General features: G+C 38.0%; 1 protein-coding gene across 6 annotated transcripts in view; it reads right to left on the bottom strand.

The window, feature by feature from the left end:
• Positions 1-3,223, bottom strand: part of znf462 (zinc finger protein 462) — a 108,414-nt gene extending 105,191 nt beyond the window's left edge. For 2 of the 6 annotated variants that reach the window (XM_007230616.4, XM_015607579.3), the window contains exon 1: positions 3,124-3,223. The gene's annotated coding sequence lies outside the window, so the exon portion shown is untranslated. Of the gene's footprint in view, positions 1-1,776; positions 1,875-2,442; positions 2,993-3,123 lie in introns of those variants that run through there. The other 4 variants (XM_007230612.4, XM_007230617.4, XM_007230614.4 and 1 more) reach the window with 3 other exon arrangements.
• Positions 3,224-23,313: the final 20,090 nt, after the last annotated feature.

Here is a 23,313-nt window from a genome sequence, read left to right as displayed (position 1 = left end):
TAAGGAACTCTTAAAGAACATCCCTTTTTAAAGCTGCATACCAATTTAGAGCTCTCCATCGAGTCTCTAAATAGATGATATGTTCAACAACACCAACTGACCAAGGAAAAAGTCAATAAAAGATGACTTTTCATTGGATCTTCACCATGGAACCAAGGCTTGGTCATTCAAAAAGCCTCGCTTCCATGGTTCTCTGAGACATCATACAGCAACAGCCTTCAACTAAAGAACCTTGGAAGAATGTTTTGCTTCCAAACAAAGCATGAGCACTACATGAAATATGTGCACTCAGAAGCTTGAAACTCTTGAAAGCAGAACAATCCCATGCCATCCCATGCCCTCTTTAAAAAGTTATTGCTAAAAATTGAATAAAAATGAGCTAAAACAATGTCTTTACCACAGATCACTTTTTCTAAGATGGTTCTTCTTAGGGTCCCCATATTGCTGACAAGTTCTGTAAATGCTATTTAAAAAGGTTGTTTCACTAGAACTTCCCTAAGGAACCAAGACGTCATCATGCAAAGAGTCACACTTCAATGGACATCGTACAGCCACAGCCTTCTATAGAACTAAAGAGCCTTGGGAAAACCTTCTGCATGAACACCACATAGAAACGTGAGAATCCAAAATGCTTGGCCAATCCAAAGCTTGCCAAAAATGTAGTACTATATAGAAAAGTTTCCAAAAATAGAGAACAAATGAAACAATCTTCGTAAAAGGTTCTCCACCACAGATAACAACCATTTTCCCATGCAAATTATCAATGGTTCTGAGTTGTCACGTAAACAATGACTTCCCTACAGATCCTTTTTTCATTGGTTCTCCTTGGGATCTCTATATATTGCTAACAAGTTCTGAAGGTGCTCTTTAGAAAGGTCTTTTTAATGGTTGTCTATCATAAAGAGCCTCTGAAGCATCGCTCTTTCAAACATCACCACCCTCTTCAACTAAGGAACCTTTGAGGAACCTGCTGCTTCCAAAGAAAAGAATGAGCACCACATTGAACGCGAGAAACAAAAATGCTTGGCCAATCCAAAGCTTGCCAAAAATAGAATTGCACTCTTCATAAAAGGTTCTCCTCCAAAGATTACAACCATTTTTTCCATGCAAATAATTAATGGTTCTGAGCTGTCACATAAACAATGACTTCCCTACAGATCCCTTTTTTTGTTGGTTCTCCTTGGGATCTATATATTGCTAACAAGTTCTGAAAGTGCTCTTTATAAAGATATTTTATTGGTTCTCTACCTTAAAGAGCCTCTGAAGCATCGCTCTTTCAAACACCACCACCCTCTTTAACTAAGGAACCTTTGCGGAACCTGCTGCATCTAAGGAAAGTGAGTGCATGGCATGCAACACCAGCTTTCCAAAGCCACGGGTCAAAAGCAGATGAACCTCTCGCAATGGCAAGGCGCAAGTTACACCATCTTGCCACTCCACAGGGCTCCATGGGGCTCTCAAAAGTTCTTGCCGGACTTGCGTAAACCACTAACGGCCTGCGGACGGAGGCATTAGCATTCGCATCTCGTCCACGACGTCCCTCACGACACGGCGGCCAGCACTGCTCTCTAGTCCACCCTCCCTTCCTCCCTTTCCTCCTCCTGTCCTCCTGTCTCCTCTCAGGAACCTTTCTCTCTAGACGTCTCCTGCGAGAAACAACCTTGAACAAAAGCGCCCCAACACAGGCTCACACACACACTTACTTCCACTTCCACACACACACACTCTCCAAAAGTGTGTACGGAGATCAAGAAGAAGTACAACCAAATAGCTAACCTTGAAGTTGAACTTGAACTTGCTTGAAAATATCTCCCAAGGGTTCCTGAGGCGAGCGAGTGAGCAAGTGAGGCCACCAGAGAAAGAAAGAGAAAGAAAGAAAGAGAGATAGAGAAAGAGATTGGGAGAGAGAGAGATACTGTAGGCTCAGACAGAGGAGAGAGAGAGAAAGAAAGAAAGAAAGAGAGAGAGAGAAGTCGACCTTTGTTCTAGCTGTCTCACTCCTCCTCTCGCTCCTGTGAGACTCATCTGCCTTCCTCCATTTTATGGAGAAGCCCACAATGACACATACCTGCCTTCAGAGAGAGCACTGGCAGAGCGAGAGCGAGCACACTCGCGCACGCACACACACACACACACACACACACACACACACTCTCGCGCAGACACTCATTGAGAGACGTACACACACACTCGTACATAGACACTTTTTTGAGGACCACAGAAAAGTGACACGTGCATTCGGAAAACACCAGGCAGAAGCTCCATGAATGCCCACTGAGGGACCACGGAGGAGGTGGAGAAGGTGGAGCGAAAGCTCACGCCAGCCAGCCAGCTAGCCAGACAGTGAGCCAGCTAGTGAGCCAGCCGGCTAACCGGCTAGCCAGCCAGTCATCCAGCCAGAAGCCACTTTGGCCAACCCCAACCGACTTAATGGTGGCTCACCTCACACGGCACCATTCGCTTCTCCTCCGTCTCGTCCTTCTCCACCTCTCTCGCTCCACCAAAGCAACGTGAGGAGCTCTCGCGAGTGCCGGCAGCCTCTATCCCCCACCTCCTCTAAGTGGTCGAGAGACGACCACAGTGCTGTCCGCCCAGGTCCATATGGATCTCCTCGCCGGGTCCTCCTCCTGCTGCTGCTGCTGCTGGTTTAGCGGGGCTGGTTTATAAATAGCATAAAGCCAGTAGAGGCTCTAGTGGCAACAGTAAGGCAGCAAGACAGCCCCCCTCCTTCCTCTACTTCCTCTCCTTCACCTCCTCCTTCTCTTCTTCTTCTTCTTATTCTTTCTCCACCACCCGGCTCCTCCAGGCCAACCTGCCTGGTGGAGCTTCTACACTTGATGGTGGTGGAGCTCTACCTCAAGAGCTGCCGTCTTCTCAAGAGCCTTCAAGAGAAGAGAAGATCCTGCACGTAACCTCAGAAGCTCCACAACAAAATAACGGGGGAGGGGAACGAGAACTGAAGCAACCTCAGGTCCTGCAGCCTTCTCCGTGTAGACAACACACACACACACACACACACACACAGAGACAGCGGCGCGCACACACACACGCACACACTCGCGCACATACACTTGCTACACTTGGAAAGAAGTGCTCCCAGGCTCGTGCTGTTTTTGTACTCACGGCTCGTGTCCTGCGCGGCTGCCCCGTCTCTCCTCTCCTGTTTGTCTCTACTGTCCGGTCGCCATCTTTCCCCCAACTCCTCCTCCTCCTCCTCCTTCTCCTCTTCCTCCTCCCGCAGCTGCTCTTCCTCTCCCTCCTCCTCCTCCTCCTCCTCTGGGCTCCGTCCGGCAGCTCCACGCGCAGGAGGAAGAGACGCGCGGCGGCAGCAGCAGCACAAAAGAAGTTTATTTTGGAGGCTGGAGCGCACTGAGCGCCAGAGGGTGCGCGAGAGCACGCCGGTGACGCGCTCATCGCGCATGCACGCACACACTCTCTAAAGCCGGCCTGTGTGTGTGTGTGTGTGTGTGTGTGTGTGTGTGTGTGTGTGTGTCTGTGTGTGTGTTTCCATGATCTTCTTCTGTCTGTCTCAGTGTGTACACGCTAGCGGGAAAAGAGAAGGGGGGGGGGGGGTCCTCACAAACACATAAACACACACACACACACACACACAGGCAGACAAAACTAGCTGCATACTACTATCTATAGGCAAACGTCACGTGGGGTCAACCTGGGGTCACTAGGAGAGTGTCCACAGTCCACAGTGAGCAGCAGCCGGTGACACTGAACTCATTGACCTCACACACACACACACACACACACACATGGTCTATAGTAAGTGTGTGTTTATATGCATGGAAGAAATAGAAGATGGAAATACAAGTAATAAATAAAGAAATGCAATCTTACAATTAAACACTATGAATTAAACTGTAGTTAGACAGTAATAAACTGTTTATAAACACCTATTCATGGTTATAACCATGTAATGCAGGTTCAGTCCTGAAAAAAATCCTCTTTCATTCATAACATTAGACCCATTCACAATTCTCAGCCGCACACAGCATGTGTAGCATTTGGGAAAGTGTGTGTAGGAGTGTGTAGTAGTGAACAGTAGTGTATAGTAGTGTAATAAGTAATTGCTGAATATATAATATAAACATTGTAGGCAATTTATTCCTTCATTCCTAGTAAATGGTAAATAATTTAAAGCAATTAATGCCTTATTCAAAATAAATATTAAATAATTAATTAATAATATTGCATACTAATTAATTCCTCATTATTAATCATTTGTCAGTTTACATTACTTAATGATTCAAAGTAGATATAAATCATTTTAAAAAATCATTTATACTAGAAATTGATTAAAGCCTATTATTACGTCATCATGTATAGTACACATGAAAAAAAATCTTAATCAATATTAAATAATTTATAGAAGTGATTGCATAATTGATAATAGATATTAATTAATTGTCATTTAATGCTAATAAGTCCAATTCACTATAAATATTAAGTAAACCGAAATTACAAAAAAAATCTTAATAAACATACTGAAACATATATTAATAAACAATATATACATCCATATTAAATCATTTAAAGTGGATAATGTTTTAGTAAATAACTTATTGTATTTAATAATTTATAGTGCATACTATAAAATGATTAATAATTCCTAATGAATAATTTATAGTAGACATTGATTAATTCCAGTTATCGCTTAATAATTTGTAGAATAATTAATAAAAAATATTAATATTAATTAAAGTATAGTATACTTTTAATCAGTATTGATATTAAATAATTTACAATGAATATTTAGTAATTCCTAGATAACACTAAAGTGGAGCTTGCTTAATTTGTAGTTAATACTAAATAATTGTGGGTATTAAAATAAAAATAATTGTGGACATTGATTCGTTTTCATTTACTCCTTAATAATTAATAGTGGAAATTATCAATAAGCCCTAAAAACTGAATTATTAATGGTAGTTCTTAAATATGAATTTAATATGTATTATAATTACGTACTAAAGTTATAAATCATTCAACATAGTGGATGTTGATTAATTCCTAGTTAATTATACAAATAATAAACAGTAATTACTGAATAATTTTATTTTGGCTATTTATTAGTTCATATTGTATATTAAATAATTCAATAAATAAAAAAATATATATTTTTATTTGCATCACATCCACTTGTGTGCAACCCATCGGTTAGTGTAATTGAATATTTGTGCAACTACCTCCACCATGTTTAAGCTGTACCTTAGTCAGGCTGGTTCTCACTGTGCTTTGTTGTTGTGAAGCAGTGCTCTATTACACAGATACACAGAGAGGGAAATTCAAATAATGTGGTTTCTACACACTCCACTATAAACTCAATCAAATCAAATCAAATAAATCAGATCCACTGATCAGGAACAAAGATATTTTCAGTCAGGAGGAAGAATCTGGAGAAACATCTGCTTGGAAAGTCGTTAGGTTACACTGCTGTAGAAATTTGAGAAGGTGACCAAAACACGTTGAGCCTGTTTTACTACATTACCTCGGCATGCAGGTATGTAAATAAGTACAGGTGCGTTCTGATTGGACACTGGTTCTGGTTTCCACAAGAGGGGGAAAAAGTGTTTTCTCCACCGGCCTTTAAAATCATTCTCAGGGGATAGTTTTGGGTAGTGTCCCTCCTGGTGAGAGATTGCTGACTGCTAGATATGCATCTATAGCCCTATCTGAATGGGATTATTTTATCACGGGGTCTTGGGGTGATTTCCTCTTTTATTTTCTCTGTGATTTTATTACCGTCTGGAATGACCATGTATGTGTTTTTTTCAGACGTCCTCTGAGAAAATTACAGGCTGAAATAACTACTGTTTAACACTGAACTCTGTGGTCCTCCGGTAATTTTAGTCCTGTTCAGATGCACATCTCTGAGTTCCGTCACTTTGCATTTAATAAAATCCCTATTTGTCCACTGCCACGCACCGTAATTACAGTTTGGCCACACGTTTCCATGGAGATCCATGTAAACACAACAGCGAGTGTTTTTTAAATTGCAGTCCGGATCCAAGAGTTTTATCACATGAGTTTTGTCATCTACAGGGGTTGGACAATGAAACTGAAACACCTGTCATTTTAATGTGGGAGGTTTCATAGCTAAATTGGAGCAGCCTGGTGGCCAATCTTCATTAATTGCACATTGCACCAGTAAGAGCAGAGTGTGAAGGTTCAATTAGCAGGGTAAGAGCACAGTTTTACTCAAAATATTGCAATGATGCAATTACTTCAAAAAATCAGGTAAGATTTTTGGAAGCTTCAGCAACCTACGAGTGTGCAGGATCTACAGGCCAAGCTGCAACATATGTGATTAAATATGCTATAGGCTGCCATTCAAAACCTGTATACCTCCATGCCCAACCGTATCTCATCTTGTATCCATAAAGGAGTTAGGGTACTAGAGTCTTCTATCAGTGCTACAATTTTTTTACTATAATATTGTAATCACGATACAATTTTTTTTCATGTTTCTCACTATTAAATGTTTCAGATCATCAAATAAATTTAAATGTTAGTCAAAGACAACACAAAAAAAAACAGTTTTTAAATGAAGGTTTATATATTATTAAGGGACAAAACAGTCCAATGGCTCTGTGTGAAAAAGTATTTGCCCCCTAAACCTAATAACTGGTTGTTCTTAGCAACAACAACTGCAACCAAGAATTTGCGGAAACTTGCAATGAGTCTTTTACAGCGTTGTTGAGTAATTTTGGCCTCACTTGTCTTTATAGAATTGTTGTAATTCCACCACATTGGAAGGTTTTCCAGCATGAACCACCCTTTAAAAGGTCATGCCACAGCATCTCAATCAGATTCAGGTCAGGACTCCAAAGTCTTCATTTTCTTTTTCTTCAGCTGTTCTAAGGTGGAGTTGCTGGTGAGTTTTGGGTCATTGTCCTGCTGCAGAACCCAAGTTCGTTTCAGCTTGAGGTCACAAACAGATGGACGAAAATTCTGCTTCAGGATCTTTTTCGTAGACAGCAGAATTCATGGTTCTATTTATCACAGCAAGTCTTCCAGGTCAGGAGTAGTAAAAGAGCCAGAGACCATCACACTACCCCCACCATGTTTTACTGCAGGTATGATGTTCTTTTTCTGAAATGTGGTGTAATGGGACACACACCTTCCAAAAGGTTCAACTTTTGTTTCTTCAGTTCACAGAATATTTAACTAAGTCTTGGTGATCATCAAGATGTGTTCTGGAAAATTTGAGATGAGCTTAAATGTTCTTTTTGCTCAGCAGTAGTTTTTGTCTTAGCTCTCTGCCATGCAGAGTGCAGTTCTTTGGATGTTGTTGTGGGGTCTTTTGTGACCTCTTGGATGAGTGGTTACTGCACTCTTGGGGTAATACTGGTTGGCCAGCCACTCCTGGGAAGGTTTACCACAGTTCCACGTTTTCCATGTTTGTGGAGAATGGCTCTTACTGTGGTTTGCTAAAATTCTCAAAACTTTAGAAATTGCTTTAGAAAACCTTTTTTCAGACCGATAGATCTTAATCACTTTCTTTCAAATTTGTTCCTGAATTTCTTTTGGAAGGTTGTGTAGCCGTTGAGTATCTTTTGTTCTACTTCTCTTTGTCAGGCAGGTCCTATTTAAGTGATTTCTTGAGTGAGAACAGGTGTGGCAGTAATCAGGCCTGGGTGTACCTAGAGGAATTTAACTAAGGTGTCATAAACCACAGTTAAGTATTGTTTCAACACAGGGGCAAACACTTTTTCACACAGGGTCATGTAGTTTTGGATTTTTCTCTCTCTAAATAATGAAAAGCTTTATTTAAAAACTGCATTTTGCATTAAATACATTAAAAACCCCAATGTATGTCATCATTACATTCACACATATAAAGATTAACTTCATTCCCACAATGAATTTCATATTTTTTTGGCCAGTGGTGTAAAAATCTACTTTACCCCACATTACATTGTGCTCTAATGACCCAACATTTCTTCAACAGCTGTGATTTTCACCAAGTGCCACTCATATCCTTTTAGCAGAGCAGTTAAGCCATTTAGACTGTACTACACAGCCCTGTAATTCATAAATCATTATAGTATGAGTCTAAATGACATAAATGCCCCTGAGGCACAAGGGGCACATAAATTATTTACACTGAAACATTTTACATTCTACTGCCTGTAGCGTGTTGTACATGCTGTAACACTAGTGAAGCCACTGTTTATTACGTGGCCTGTCAGAGTTCACCACTACAGACGATTATTAACAACAACAGCAGACTGAGACGTCCAGTTCACTTCAATCTGATCTTTTTCAAACCATTAAAAAACATGTTCAAATAAATTATTCTGTGCCTGTTTCACTGGCCACTTTATTAGAAACACCTACTACTACCCTCCCTGCGCTTCCATTTCTGGCCACTTTATTAGAAACACCTTCTACTACCACTATCTTGTGTTTCTACTTACTGGCCACTTTATTAGAAACATTTTCTAATACATTATGCTTTCACTTAATGGCCACTTTATTAGAAACATCTTCTGCTACCACTATCTTGTGTTTCCACTCACTGGTCACTTTATTAGAAACACCTACTACTGCTACTACCTTGTGCTTCCACTCTCTGGCCACTTTATTAGAAACACCTCCTACTACTTTACATTGGGCTTCCACTCTCTGGCCACTTTATTAAAAACACCTACTACTACCACTACCTTGTGTTTCCACTCTCTTGCCACTTTATTAGAAACACCTGTTACTACCACTATCTTGTGCTTCCATTCACTGACCACTTTATTAAAAACACCTACTATTACTACTACCTTGTGTTTCCATTCTCTGACTACTTTATTAGAAACATTTTCTAATACAGTATGCTTACATTCACTGGCCACTTTATTAGAAACACCTGCTACTATTACCTTGTGCTTTCACTTACTGGCCACTTTATTAGAAACACCTACTACTACTATCACTGTGTGCTTACACTCTCTGGCCACTTTATTAGAAACACCTACTACTACCACTATCTTGTGTTTCTGCTTACTGGCCACTTTTTTAGAAACATTTTCTAATACATTATGCTTTCACTCACTGGCCACTTTATTAGAAACACCTGCTACTACTACCTTGGGCTTCATCTCACTGGCCACTTTATTAGAAACACCTACTTACCAGCTTGGGCTTCCTCTCACTGGCCACTTTATTAGAAACACCTACTTACTACTACCTTTTGTTTCCACTCACTGGCCACTTTATTAGAAACACCTTCTACTACCACTATTATGTGTTACAACTTACTGGCCACTTTATTAGAAACACCTTCTTCTACCATCTTGTGCTTCTGCCCACTGGCCATTTTTTTTTTAGAAACACCTACTACTATTACCTTGTTTTTCCACTCACTTGCCATTTTATTAGAAACACCTTCTGCTACCACTATCTTGTGTTCTCACTCTTTGGACACTTTATTAGAAACATCTACTTACTATTACCATGTGCTTCGACTCACTGGCCACTTTATTAGAAACACCTACTACTACTACTACTACTACTACTACCATGTGCTTCCACTTACTGGCCACTTTAGATGTTTTTAATAATAATAATTGTGTTTCCACTCACTGGCCACTTTATTAGAAACACCTAATTTTCTACCTTTTTCTTCCGCTCACTGGCCACTTTATTAGAAACACCTACTAATAGCATGTGATTTCACTTACTGGCCACTTTAGATGTTTTTAATAATAATAATTGTGTTTCCACTCACTGGCCACTTTATTAGAAACACCTAATTTTCTACCTTTTTCTTCCGCTCACTGGCCACTTTATTAGAAACACCTACTAATAGCATGTGATTTCACTTACTGGCCACTTTATTGGAAACACCTACTTCACTAACTTGTTTTTCCACTCACTGGCCAATTTATTAGAAACACCCTACTTTCACTTTGTGCTTCCACACACTTGCCACTTTATTAGAAACACCTTCTTAATTCCATGTGCTCCCACTCTCACACACACACTACCTAATGGCTGTATTTTAGCTGTATGATTACAGGCTGTAGTTCCCCTGTGTGTGTTTTGGGGGGGGGGTGTATGATTTTGTGTGACAGTAGAGCAGGAGGGAGGAGGCGGTGTGTATCTGGAAGGCCGGAGAGATACAGCAGAAGATCAGGGTTGGTGTCACGGAGAAGATAAAGGGAAGATAATAGCGGTGTTTCTGTCTCCCGGGCGGACGCGCTGCCTCCACTCTGCTTTCCTGAGCTCCATCACGCTGCTGCTGATAAATATTTGAACAGGACAGAACCAATGAAAAGTACGCGCTCCAGAGCGAAAGTGAAAACTCATCAAACAGCAGCAGCTACCTGTGACGCTCCTCCCGGAATCAGCGTTACACCTCGTTATATGTCTCTGAAAAGAAAAGCACCAGAAGAGCAAATGAAAAAAAAAAAAAAAAAAAACACGAATAAACAAACAAGTAAACAAACTAAGATGTACAGATCAAAATAGAGGGAGTTAGAATATGATTACAAAACCAACAACAAGCATCTGTTTCCTGATGTCTGTTGTTACTCCATAAACAGCTTTCCATAAACTCAGAACCAGACAGACAACTACGTACTATGTTTTACACATATACAGTGTCTGTTTGTAATAATAATAATAGAACAATATGCCCCATATGCAAAATAACATGCCACAAGTCATGGGATAGCTGTATATAAATTTAATGGTAGTTTACATTTAACATTCCTCTTCGCCTTGTGAAGCATTTAACTATAGAACTACAAAGTGTCTTATATGATCAGTGCAGCTGATAATCAGGAAATTGGTGTAGAAACAAAGACGTAGTCATACGTGTCTGTGTGAGGTGCGAAAAAGCATTTGCCCCTTAAAGATTTCTAATGTTTTTGTATTTTTGGCATATTTATATTTTTCAGACTATCAAACCAACTTTAATATCCAACAAATATAACCTGAGTAAATAAAAAAACACCTTTATTTGATGATTTCATTTATTAAGAGAAAAAAAAAAACTATCAAACCAACTATCCAGCCCTTTGTGAAAAAGGGTTTGCCCCCCATAAATTAACTGTGAATTATCACAGTGAGTTCAATTTCACTGCTACCCACATCCAGACCTGATTACTGCCAGACCTGTAGAATCAAAAAATCAAATCATGATCTGAAGAAATTCTAAAATTTATTCTATGTTTTTGAGACTACAGGGGACCACAGTGAGAGCTATTATTTACAAATGGAGAAAACATGGAACACTGGTGAACCTTCCCAGGAGTGACCAGCCTACCGAAATTATTCCGAAAGGGCATGAACAACTCATCCAGGAGGTCACAAAAGAACCCAGAACAACATTTAAAGAACTGCAGGTCTAATTTGCCTCAGTTAAGATCAGATCAGATCAGTGTTAATGATTCAATAATTAGAAAGAGACTGGTCGAAAGTGGTTCCAAGGAAAAAACGCCCAAAAACATCATGATGATCCCCAGGACTTTCCAATTTCCGTTGGACTGATGTGACAAAGTGGAACTTTTTGATAGGTGTGTGCCTCGTTACATCTGGCATAAAGCTGACACACAATTTCAGAAAAAGAACATCATACTGAATGTAAAACATGGTGGTGGTAGTGTGATGGGGCTGCTTTGTTGCTTCAGGGTCTGGAAAACTGAAAAAAAGCTGTTATAAATGGAAGCAGAAATTCTGCTGTTTACCAGAAAATCCTGGAGAAGAACGTCTGGCCATCTATTTGTGACCTCAAGCTCAGGTGTACTTGGGTTCTGCAGCAGGACAATGATCCAAACCACATAAACAAGTTCACCTCTGAATGACTTAAAAAAAACAACAAAACTAAACTAAATGAAGGTTCTGGAGAGTCTGATTGGGATGCTGTGGCTGATCTTAAACATGATGTTTATGCTTGAAAATCTTCCATTGTGGCAGAATTAAAACAATTCTGTTTTGAAGAAGAGTGGACCAAAATTCCTCCACAGAGATGTGAAAGACTATCAGTGACAGTTATCTGTAAAGCTTGACTGCAGTTGTTGCTGCCAAGAGAAGCACAACCAAGTTATTGGGTTTAGAAGGTAAATGCTTTTTTACACAGGGCTAGATTGGTTTGGATATATTTTTTTCTTTAATAAATAATTAAATGGATCATTTAAAAAGTGCTTTTTATATTTACTCAGGTTATCTGACTTGGTCTGATATTAAAGTTGGTTTGATAAATGAAAAATATCAGTATGACAAAAAGGCGATGTAGGTGACCACCTGAAAGCCACATTATTATTATTTAGGGCTGGGCGATATTGTAGAATAAATTAATTTCAATATTTTTCAGATATATAAGCCATCATTGAGTAAATCAATTTTTATTTTTAATTCTTATGTAGCTAACTAATATTTAACTAGTAGTCAGCTGAAGGTTTTTGTTTGTAAATTAACAGCACAATTGAAAGTGTGCAAACTATTGTTTTCTTTTACATTTTATTTCACTTTTTTATCATTTATATATACATATATATATTTGTAAAACTCCTGGAACCCCGAGGAGTCGTGAGGGATAGCAACAGTAAAGCAGAGCATCCAGGTGCCCGGGTTTGATTGCACTCAGAACTCAGAACTGAGCTACACTGTGACTCAGATCAGTGCTGCTTCATCTCCTCTCACAGATCAGGCAGGTGGAAGCTGATCCTGGGTCAGATTGCCGGGCCGGACCCTGTGGAGTCCGGCTCACGCTGGCTCGACATATGGACGTCGCGGTAAATCTGATTAATTCGGAGGGCCAGGACAGGCTGCAGCGGGAATGCCCAGCCGCTTCCGTCCCTCAGGCTGCCAGATACCTCCTCCGGCGCGGCTAAAAACAGACAAACAGACGTCAGACGCTCAGATGGTCCCACTGCGGAGGCTGGTGGGGCAGTACCGGGGCCTGGAGAGGAGCAGGAGCATGAGGACAAGAAACCCAGATCAAACCATGAGTGGCGGGTGGCTGCTGGTTGCCAAATTTGCAGAATGTTTTGGCTGAAAAATCCCACATTTGCACAACAGTGAGGACGGAGGCTTGATTAGTTGGATACATTTTGGATAAATTTCCACTTTCCACACTGCAAAAACTAAATCTTAGCAAATTAACCCTTAGAACCCTACGGACGGATTCTCCGTCCAAAATCGCACCTTGTGTTCTCAGCTTAATTATTTAGGAATCCCTTCATTCATCAACACATGACATCCCAGTGCAGTAAAGCATCAACAAGAAATCCATTGAGAAACACACCTAAAAAAGTGAGATCTCCTTCCCCAACCAATATTATTCACCTTTAGTGCTTCAAACATATTTATATGATGTTTCAAACCAAATAATATCAGTAAATAAAGACTCAAAAGTGTCCACAGAAAAAGTGTGAAACTACCTGCTTTACTCAAACTAAAGCTAGGTATGGTGTGCGCACTACTTTATATAGTTTTTTATTTTACTCACACATTTTTACTTATTAAACATTTTTATTTATTTAGACTAAAAAGTTGAAATTTTTGTATATAGTTTTCTTTGTGTGTCCTGATCAAAATACTGAAAGGCATAGGCTGCTGTGAGTATCAGGTTTTTTAAATAAATTAATCTACATGTATCCTAGAGGTGTGATTATCAAGAAAAATAGCTAATAAACCATAATATAGTAATAAAAAAATAGTAATAAACCATGTAATGAATCATTAATATTCTTATGCTTTCAACTTATATACACTCTAGTCTAACCATTTTCGAAAAGATTTCTTAGGTGTGAATATATATTTAAAGTCTATACATTCAAAAATAAGTAAAAAAAAAAAACGAAATAGGCGCTTGGTAAAATTTTGAGCAAAACATGATCAGTTCCAGAAAAATATAACAATTCTGCTTCCTTTTACATTTTAAATGATTATATTTTTGGGCAGCCATATGGCTTCTGGAGTAAAAGAGATCAGAGCATGTGTCTGTCTGATATAATTACTGTGTTATAAGACCTGTATGAAGAGGAACTGACAAAAATAGAGAAAAAACACACCAAAACAGGCTAGGGTTCAAAGGGTTAAATGTAAATCTAATTTCAAGGAAATGAATCACACCAAGCATGTTCAAAGTTTTAAAACAAGATTATCTATATAGTATAACCAAAGAAATGGATCCTAAGTGTGACAGATGTTCAGTAGCGTTAGCTGACCTCACTCGCATCTTCTGGTCTTGCCCAAAAACTTCAAAAATTATTGGTCCAGTTTTTTTTTTTTTAAGCGATGTCTGATTCCTAGGGCGTTTGTATAGACCCCAGCCTTTCAATAGCTCTATTTGGCGTCCCAATAAGTTATTTAAACGTATCTAACTATATGTTAGATATATGTTTTATATAGAAAATGTTTTGTCTTTTTTATCTTTAAAAGCTCGGAGACGTTTATTTTTACACTGGAAATTTCCACTGCCCCCTCAGACCTCATGTGAATATCTGATTCAATGTCCTTTCTGAAATTGGAAAAAAATCTAATTGACACTAAGAGGTTCAACTCACAAATTTTACTGATGTTGGCAACCTCTTCTTCATTATTTTAAACAATCACCACGTTTGTCTATAAACTGACTAATTCTTAAGAGCCTCTATCTTTATTTTTAACTAATCGATCATATTGTGTGCATACCATATTCATTGTTACCTTTACTTTCATTTAGCTGGGCCAAAAATCATATATCACGATATGAAATTTTGGTACCACTTTAAATAAATAAGACTACCTTTGTAAAGGGTTTATATATGGTCTACAATTAGTTTATTAATGGTTACTAATTAGGTTGTAAATGCCTTAAAAATCATTAATAATCAGTTACAACACATACGTAGAAAGGGCAACAATGACCTGTTGTTTGCCAAATAGTGAACCCACAGCCATCTATATTGTTGCCCTTTCTTTGTATGTGTTATAACTGATTATTAATGATTTTTAAGGCATTTACAACCTAATTAGTAACCATTAATACACTAATTGTAAACCATTTATAACACATAAACCCTTTATAAAGTTAGTCTTATTTTAAAGTGGTACCGATTTTTTATATATCACGATAACGATATATATCATGATATATCACATTTAAGCATGTTTTCAGTTATTCTTCGAAAAATATGACAAAATAATATCATTGCTTACTTTTTTCAACTTTATTTTAAAGTGACACTAAACAGAGGAGGTAGATGCAGTAGCTAATTTTTCCAAAAGAACAATGCGTCTTCATTGTTCAGCTCTCATGAGTTTAATAACGTAAAGCATGTCGCAAACCGGCTTGTCCACGCGTGTCCGTCAAATAACGTAAAGCATCGTAAAGCATGTCGGAAAAACACATTATGAAGCTTTTTTTGCGAAGATTACTTTATTATCACTTATATAAACCGAGTTTATGCAAAGTGACAACGGCAATACATTTCATCATAGCCTACTTAATATATTTGCATGAATAATTGATGAAATTACTTTAGAAACGATAGGGACGATAGAAGGTAAGTGGCACAATAGACACTTTTCTGTCATCCCCACAATATTTATCGTCATATCGCACAGCACTACTTTCATTCTTATTATTATTATTATTTAATTTTATATTATTTTCTATTCACTTTTGTATGTTTTACATTGTATTTAAAAATGCTACTTACTTCCTCTCTTCTTTTGCATCTCATTAGACCAACTTAGAAAATGTTGTTTAGGTTAAAATAGATGTTAGCATTGTTTTTGTTACTATTTGTACTGTAACTTAATATAATTTCCAGTACATATATAAAATATATATGTAAAAAAAAGTATTAAGTAAGATTATTTTGCTTATTTTAGGAACAATGACCTTAATCAGTCTCACTTTCTAGCTTTTTATCTTATTTTATGTAATTTAAACTCAAAATAAGCACAAAAAAGTCACCTTTTTATTCAATGTTTTTCTTTTTTTATATATATATATTTTTCCTATATTGTTAATTAATACTGAAGCCATCCAGACTATAAAGCACCACAATAGGAATTATGTAGTAACTTAAAAGTGTTAAAAAAAAACAAAATACTCTGTGAAGCATTTAAGTAGCTCTTATTTAGGGTTAAGGTGTTAACTTGCAGCTTCTGAGGCTGGTAACTCTGATGAACTCATCCTGCACAACAGAGGGTGTTCCTGATGAGGGCCAGTTTCATCATAACGTTTTTAATTGGTGTTTGCAACTGCACTTGAGGATACTTTTAAACGTCTTGAAATTTTCAAATTGACTGGCCTTCATTTTTTACAGTATTTTTTATTTTTTTTAATTGGGGCGTTTTCACACCAGCACTATTTGGTCCAGTTAAAACAGACTCTGGTTCATTTGTACCTTTAGTGTGGTTTGATTGAGCAGGTGTGAAAACAGTAATCTCTGGAGTGGTTTGTTTGTGGTGAGAACGTGATCTGGTCTCGATCTGACCCAGCTATTAGATATGGTCTATTTATTTGAGCTAAACTGCTAATAAGGCATCGTTTAATCTGATATGTATGTATATATTAGATATATAGTATATATATTATATATTTCTGAGGCTGGTAAATCTGATGAACTCCTCCTGCACAACAGAGGATACTCATCCCCCCGCCCCTTCAGATGGACATTGTTTGAGGTAAGGTTCTGATTGTTTGCTTTTGTATGATGAGAGTTGTAGCTATTAATTATTAGCATCACACATTATTGTATTTCTGTCATTTCCTGCACAGATTTAGCGACAGATTAGGAGTTTTAAGATGTCGTTTTGCGAGTGTGATGATGACAGTCGTAAAAAGTGAGTTTTATGCCCTCTTTTTTAAGACTTTTGGACACTGGCAGACTCTGATAGAAGAGAGAGAGAGTGAGAGAGAGAGAGAGAGAGGAAGAGTTTTTGTTTCAGCTCATAAATATTGATGAGTCAGAGAAAAAAAAATAGCTCCAAGGCTAGAGGGACAGCGTCTGAGCAAGGCCATGAAACCAATTCCTCAGGGCTCCATATTAAAGAAAATAATAATAAAATATCTTCAGAATCCGCTCCTACTGATTCCAGCTCCTCCGACTCTGATTTAGAAGACGACTCAGAGCGGAACTGCCTGGAATTCTTTCTCTTAGGCGTCGTCCTCCAAAATCATTGGCACCACTGGACAGGGTTGCATCAAATTTGCATATATTCCGTCTATCTATTCTATTCTATCTAAGTCTGTTTGTAAAGTTAATACTTAGTTAACATTAATTAAGACGTTTCAATTCATCCTTTTACTAAAGGTCTGGTTGCACTACAAATTTATATGCGCTGATTTTAACACGGCATGCTGTCATTGAAAGGTGGTTGTCATCCAGCACAATTTTTATATTCTTTGGAACAAATAAAGTACCTATCAAAAGTTTGACACACCTTAAATTGTAGAAAGTTGTAGATTATTACTAAAGTCATGCAAACTATGAAGAAAAACTAATGGGATTATTTAGTAAACATAAAACTCTTTTATAAAACAAACCAGAAAATGTTATATATTTTAGCACTTCTTGTTTAGATGACAGTTTTGAACATCTTGGCTGGATTTTATCAGTCAGCTTTATGAGGTAGAGTCACCTGGAATGTGAGCTTTCAGTTAACAGCTGTGCTGAACTTGTCAAGAGTTAGTTACTTGAATTTCTTGTCTCTTAATGTGTTTGAGAGCATCAGTTGTAAAGTTGTAAAGAGATAGAGTTAATATACAGTCAATTTGAGTAATGTTCTAAACCATATTATTTCAAAGAACTTTGAAAGTATCCTTAAGTTTTCAGTTACAAAGACCATTAAAAGTTATGCTGAAACTGGTCCTCATCAGGACTGCCCTAGGAAAAAAAGACCAAGAGTTCCCTCTGTTGCACATCATCAAAGTTCATCAGAGTTACCAGCCTCAGAAACCGCAAGTTAACAGCACCTCAGAGCCACTCTTTAAGCAAAATGGCCTTGTTTTGTTATTTCCCTTTTTGTCTCTGCCCTAGCCTGCCTAGTCACATTTGTAACTCCGCCCCCTCGTTACCTATCCATGTGTCCCTTGTCTGTGTCTGTGTATAAATACCCCATGTGTTCATTTGTTCTCTGCCATGCTTCATGTTTGACACTGTGGTGTTATCCTGCATTAATGTTTACTGTAATTAGTTTGAGCCTCAGTCCTGCAACATTTGTGAGTTTCTGGTTTGTTTTCTACAGTTTGTTTGTTTTTCTTGTTTGTTTATTTTTGCCTCTTTATTTGTTAGACATAGATAGTTCTATAGTGTTTGTTTATGGAGCTAAATTAGTGCCAAAACTACGCAAATAAAGAAAACGTATTCTGTAAATATGATACTACTTGCAAACAAACACAACGCGTTTTACAAATACAAAACTCGACTCTCTAACTCACACGGTGTGTTTTACAAACACAAAACCTGATGGTTGTAAATATATACGTAAACTTCAAATAAATACACAGCTGTTTTCTAATACATTGCTCTTTACAAACAAATATTACACGTTTTACAAATGCAAAAAGTAATAAATAAAACAAGTAAAACATTATTTTCAAACATTACCGTGTCATGACTCACGAACACGCACAGCCCATTTGTAAATCACGTGACTTTTGGCACAGTTTTAGCAGAGTCGCAAACTCGTGTTGAGATTTTCTCACAAATACACCCAACCCTCGTACAAATGCATCGCCCCAGAACAGCAGGTGGCGCTGTGGGACACTTTACGAGAGGTGGCTGCACAGCAAAGCAAGCTCTCCTATCCAGCGCTCCCCAGAGCATTAATTTACACTTATTAAGGTGTTTAATACACCTTTAATAATCACAACTCTACCATTTTATACCCGATTTACACACGGTTTGGTTTGTTACAAACAGCAGAGATGTAATTATGATATAGGACGCTGTTACACATCACAAATATGAGCTTTCATGCTGAAATACTTTATATTATGCTCTTTAAAAAAGAAAGAAAAAAATATTAATTGATGTTTAAATTATATAGATAGATAGATAGATAGATAGATAGATAGAGCATAATACAAAGTATTTCAGCATATTGTCAGTAAATTTGCAGCATTTATTTGCAGAAAATGAGAAATGGCTGAAATAACAAAAAAGATGCAAAGCTATTGGACCTCAAATAATGCAAAGAATTGTAGATTAGTTTCCAGAGGTTTTCAATTTGGTAAAATCAATGTTTTTTTTTTTTACCATTTTTAGGTGGTCTTTCCTTTTGTCCAGATCTATCTATCTATCTATCTATCTATCTATCTATCTATCTATCTATCTATCTATCTATCTATCTATCTATCTATCTATCTATCTATCTATATAATTTAAACATCAATTAATATTTTTTTCTTTCTTTTTTAAAGAGCATAATATAAAGTATTTCAGCATGAAAGCTCATATTTGTGATGTGTAACAGCGTCCTATATCATAATTACATCTCTGCTGTTTGTAACAAACCAAACCGTGTGTAAATCGGGTATAAAATGGTAGAGTTGTGATTATTAAAGGTGTATTAAACACCTTAATCAGTGTAAATTAATGCTCTGGGGAGCGCTGGATAGGAGAGCTTGCTTTGCTGTGCAGCCACCTCTCGTAAAGTGTCCCACAGCGCCACCTGCTGTTCTGGGGCGATGCATTTGTACGAGGGTTGGGTGTATTTGTGAGAAAATCTCAACACGAGTTTGCGACTCTGCTAAAACTGTGCCAAAAGTCACGTGATTTACAAATGGGCTGTGCGTGTTCGTGAGTCATGACACGGTAATGTTTGAAAATAATGTTTTACTTGTTTTATTTATTACTTTTTGCATTTGTAAAACGTGTTATATTTGTTTGTAAAGAGCAATGTATTAGAAAACAGCTGTGTATTTATTTGAAGTTTACGTATATATTTACAACCATCAGGTTTTGTGTTTGTAAAACACACCGTGTGAGTTAGAGAGTCGAGTTTTGTATTTGTAAAACGCGTTGTGTTTATTTGCAAGTAGTATCATATTTACAGAATACGTTTTCTTTATTTGCGTAGTTTTGGCACTAATTTAGCTCCATATTTGTTTTTTAAGTAAGTGTTTGTCTCATTGTCTTAGTTTTTGATCTTTAAATGGAAAATAAAACAAACTTGCATTTTTCTCCTGCCTCAGAATTGTTACACCACCTTTAAGTTATTACACGATTCCTTATATGGTCTGAATTACTTCAGTATTCATTTAAAATGTAGGGAACATTAAATTAAAAGGTGTGTCCAAACTTTTGACTGGTACTGTATCTCTACAATCTACTTATTTCCACTGTATTTTATGAGGGATTTGGGATGTCCTAACTTTATACATTTGTGTTCTTAAGCTTAAATGTAATTACAGTTTTAATTGTTTATATACTGTAAGCTCCGTCTCTCAATAATCTCAATACAAATGAAGCTCAGATATCTGTAGGAGTAAACATGTTTTAAATATATTTTTAATTTTTTCACAGGGCTGTATATAGTATAAATACATTTATGTTACTTATATATTTTGTTGCATCCAGTTATCTAAACCTAAAAAAACTAAAAAGTAGGGCTTCGAGTGGTCCAGCAGACTAAGGCGCTGCCACTATGATCTAGAGATTACTGGTTGGAATCCTGTTCATGCAGCTTACCATCAGCTGCCGGAGCCCCAAAAGAACACAATTGGCCTTGCTCTCTCTGGGTGGGTAGATGGTGCTCTCATTCCACATCACTCCAAAAGGTGATGTCGATCAGCACAATGCATCTGTGAGCTGATGTATGTATGCACTTTCCTCCGAGTGGGCTGTGATGCTACTCGTTAATACTGCATCAGCAGCAGTTTAAAAAGAGTCAGAGATGTATCGGAGGAGGCATGTGCTAGTCTTTACCCTCCTGGTGTGTTGGGGCATCATTAGTATGGGGGGAGTCCTAATGAGTGGGTTGGGTAATTGCTTGTGTAAATTGGGGAGAAAATGGGTTAAAAAAAAGAATAAATTTTTTTGGCTCACCTTAAAAATACATCAATAGATCTGAGCGGATGTATATTTAATATTATGTATATGTATATATGTATTTATGTTCTAAAATATAGTGTTCATTCATAAAACACACACATACACACACACACACACACACACACAGAGGGTGTGTGATTTATCTGCCGGTCTGAGCTGCAGTCAAGCTGTGAGCTGGGAATCGATGAACTGTTACAGCAGGTAAAACACTCGGTCTGCCAGAGAAGACACTTGAGTGAATGAGGAGCAGGTACAAACTGTTTTCCCTGCTGACAGAGTGTGTGTGTGTGTCTGTGTGTGTGTGTGTGTGTGTCTGTGTGTGTCTGTGTGTTGTAAGAGACTTTTTGAGACGTTTAGGCACAATCTGTAATTCTCTTGCGTGTTTAGGATCAGAAAATATGAGAGTACTTTGCACTCTGCAGTATTACAGTACTGAAATACTGGCACTGGTTAACTGTCCAATCAGGATCACTTTCTCAGTGGTATCTAGGCAGATATATCTAAGCTAGGGTGACCATATTTCCATTTGAGTAAACCAGGAAACCTGGGAGCCGGGGAGGGGGGGCTAAACGACGTAACCTAATTTGCATAATACATGTTTTTGAAGCTGTAAAGGATTAAGGTTGTGGGAGTGAAAAAAGTGTGTAAAAAAACATCCTAAATATGTTAGAAATGTTACAAATGAACAACATCTGTTGCTTTTTTAAATAGGCGGTCACTTTTTTACAGCAAATTCATTTTTACGTGATTTACATAAATACATTTTTTTTGCCGTGTTCTTAGATGTTATTATAAGAGCAGCAGTTAGCCAGAAGTGTTAATTTACGCTTTTTTTTTTTAGGGTTTTTGTTTGTTTTATTTTATATATTTTTTTACGTTTTCTTTATTTTTAAACCTATCATAGACAAATTGTTCAGTGGTTCAATAGATATTTAGCTTTTTACAAAGAGGCAGACACTGTGGAGGAGGTGAGTGACAGGCTATGTGGTGAATGTGGTGAGAGACTGACTGAGACTGTGTTATAAATTCAATATTTTTTTCGTGTCACACTGAAGGCTGTTGGTGGAGCGGTGTGTAAGCTCTGACTGAGAGACTGCACTGTGAGTGTTGTGGGCGGGGCGTGTGAGAGCGTGTGTTCATCTCAGAGTCGCCAAAAGTGTCCAGTAACACCACAAAAACTCTCTAGATTTGTCGGAAGTCGCTTTTTTTTTTTTTTTTTTTTTACAAAAAAGTCGCTAAAGGGGCTGAAAATTGGCTAAATATAGCGACAAAGCCGCTAAGTTGGTAGCACTGACTGACAGTCACACTGTCTACATTCTGATTAAGAACAGGGCTGCTCTCACTGACGCGACTCAGGGATTGTCAAACGCAGCGCTGTGCGCAGTGCCCTAGTGCCTGTAAATTTAATGGTCCAATAAAGGTACTTTAAAAACCAGGACATTTCCTCACTTTTTGAAAAAAAAAACCCGGGACACCCGGGACAGGACGTGAAATACGGACATGTCCCGGGAAATACGGACGTTTGGTCACCCTATCTAAACAAGCTCTTTTATTGGTTGTGACTTTACATGATTTTACCGAGCAATTATGCACTGATTTACAGCAGACATCTCAAACTGCAAAAAAATAATTTTAGGGAGGTACCCCCGGATTGAAATACATTTTGTGACATTGCAGAAGCTTTTAGAAACAATGCTAAAGTGAATGTGTGCCCCAATTAAAGCTTAAAGATGGTCCAACCAAATATTAGAGTGTGTGAACTTGTTTTTGGCCAGGCAACTGCGTGGAAAGTTTTGCAGCAACCTGTGATTATGAGTATATTTACAATGCATGGATTAGACAAGACCAGGAAATGAGAAATCGACGCAGTGCATTCGCTTCACTTTAATTCTGACTACCTGTGAATGAAAGCAGTCCTACATATTTGTCATTCTGGCGTGTATTTTAATATAATACATTTATAACATGCTGTAATAATATCCCTGACTGTGTTTTCAGGGCTTGCTGATGCATGTGAGATGCGCTCGCTCAGCCTCCGCTTCATACATCCCAAAGAGGAGGTAATTTTACCCAAAAGTGCTGAATCAAACTGCTGAGTCAACTCCTGGCCTCAGTGCTCAATCCATCACTGCGACTGAGCACACACAGACACACACACACACACACTCACACACCTACTGAGAGAACATATCCTCCATTCCCAATGCAGCTTCCCTATTATCCGCTAAAGGCTAAACGCTAAACCTGAACGGATCCTGACTACAGCCATCCGTGCCGTTCACACTGTAAACATGATTTGGGGAGTTTTAGA

This window comes from Astyanax mexicanus, chromosome 17 (genome assembly GCF_023375975.1).
Source record: "Astyanax mexicanus isolate ESR-SI-001 chromosome 17, AstMex3_surface, whole genome shotgun sequence".
In the NCBI taxonomy this organism is placed as follows: domain Eukaryota; kingdom Metazoa; phylum Chordata; class Actinopteri; order Characiformes; family Acestrorhamphidae; genus Astyanax; species Astyanax mexicanus.
This window is presented reverse-complemented; position numbering and strand designations above follow the sequence as displayed.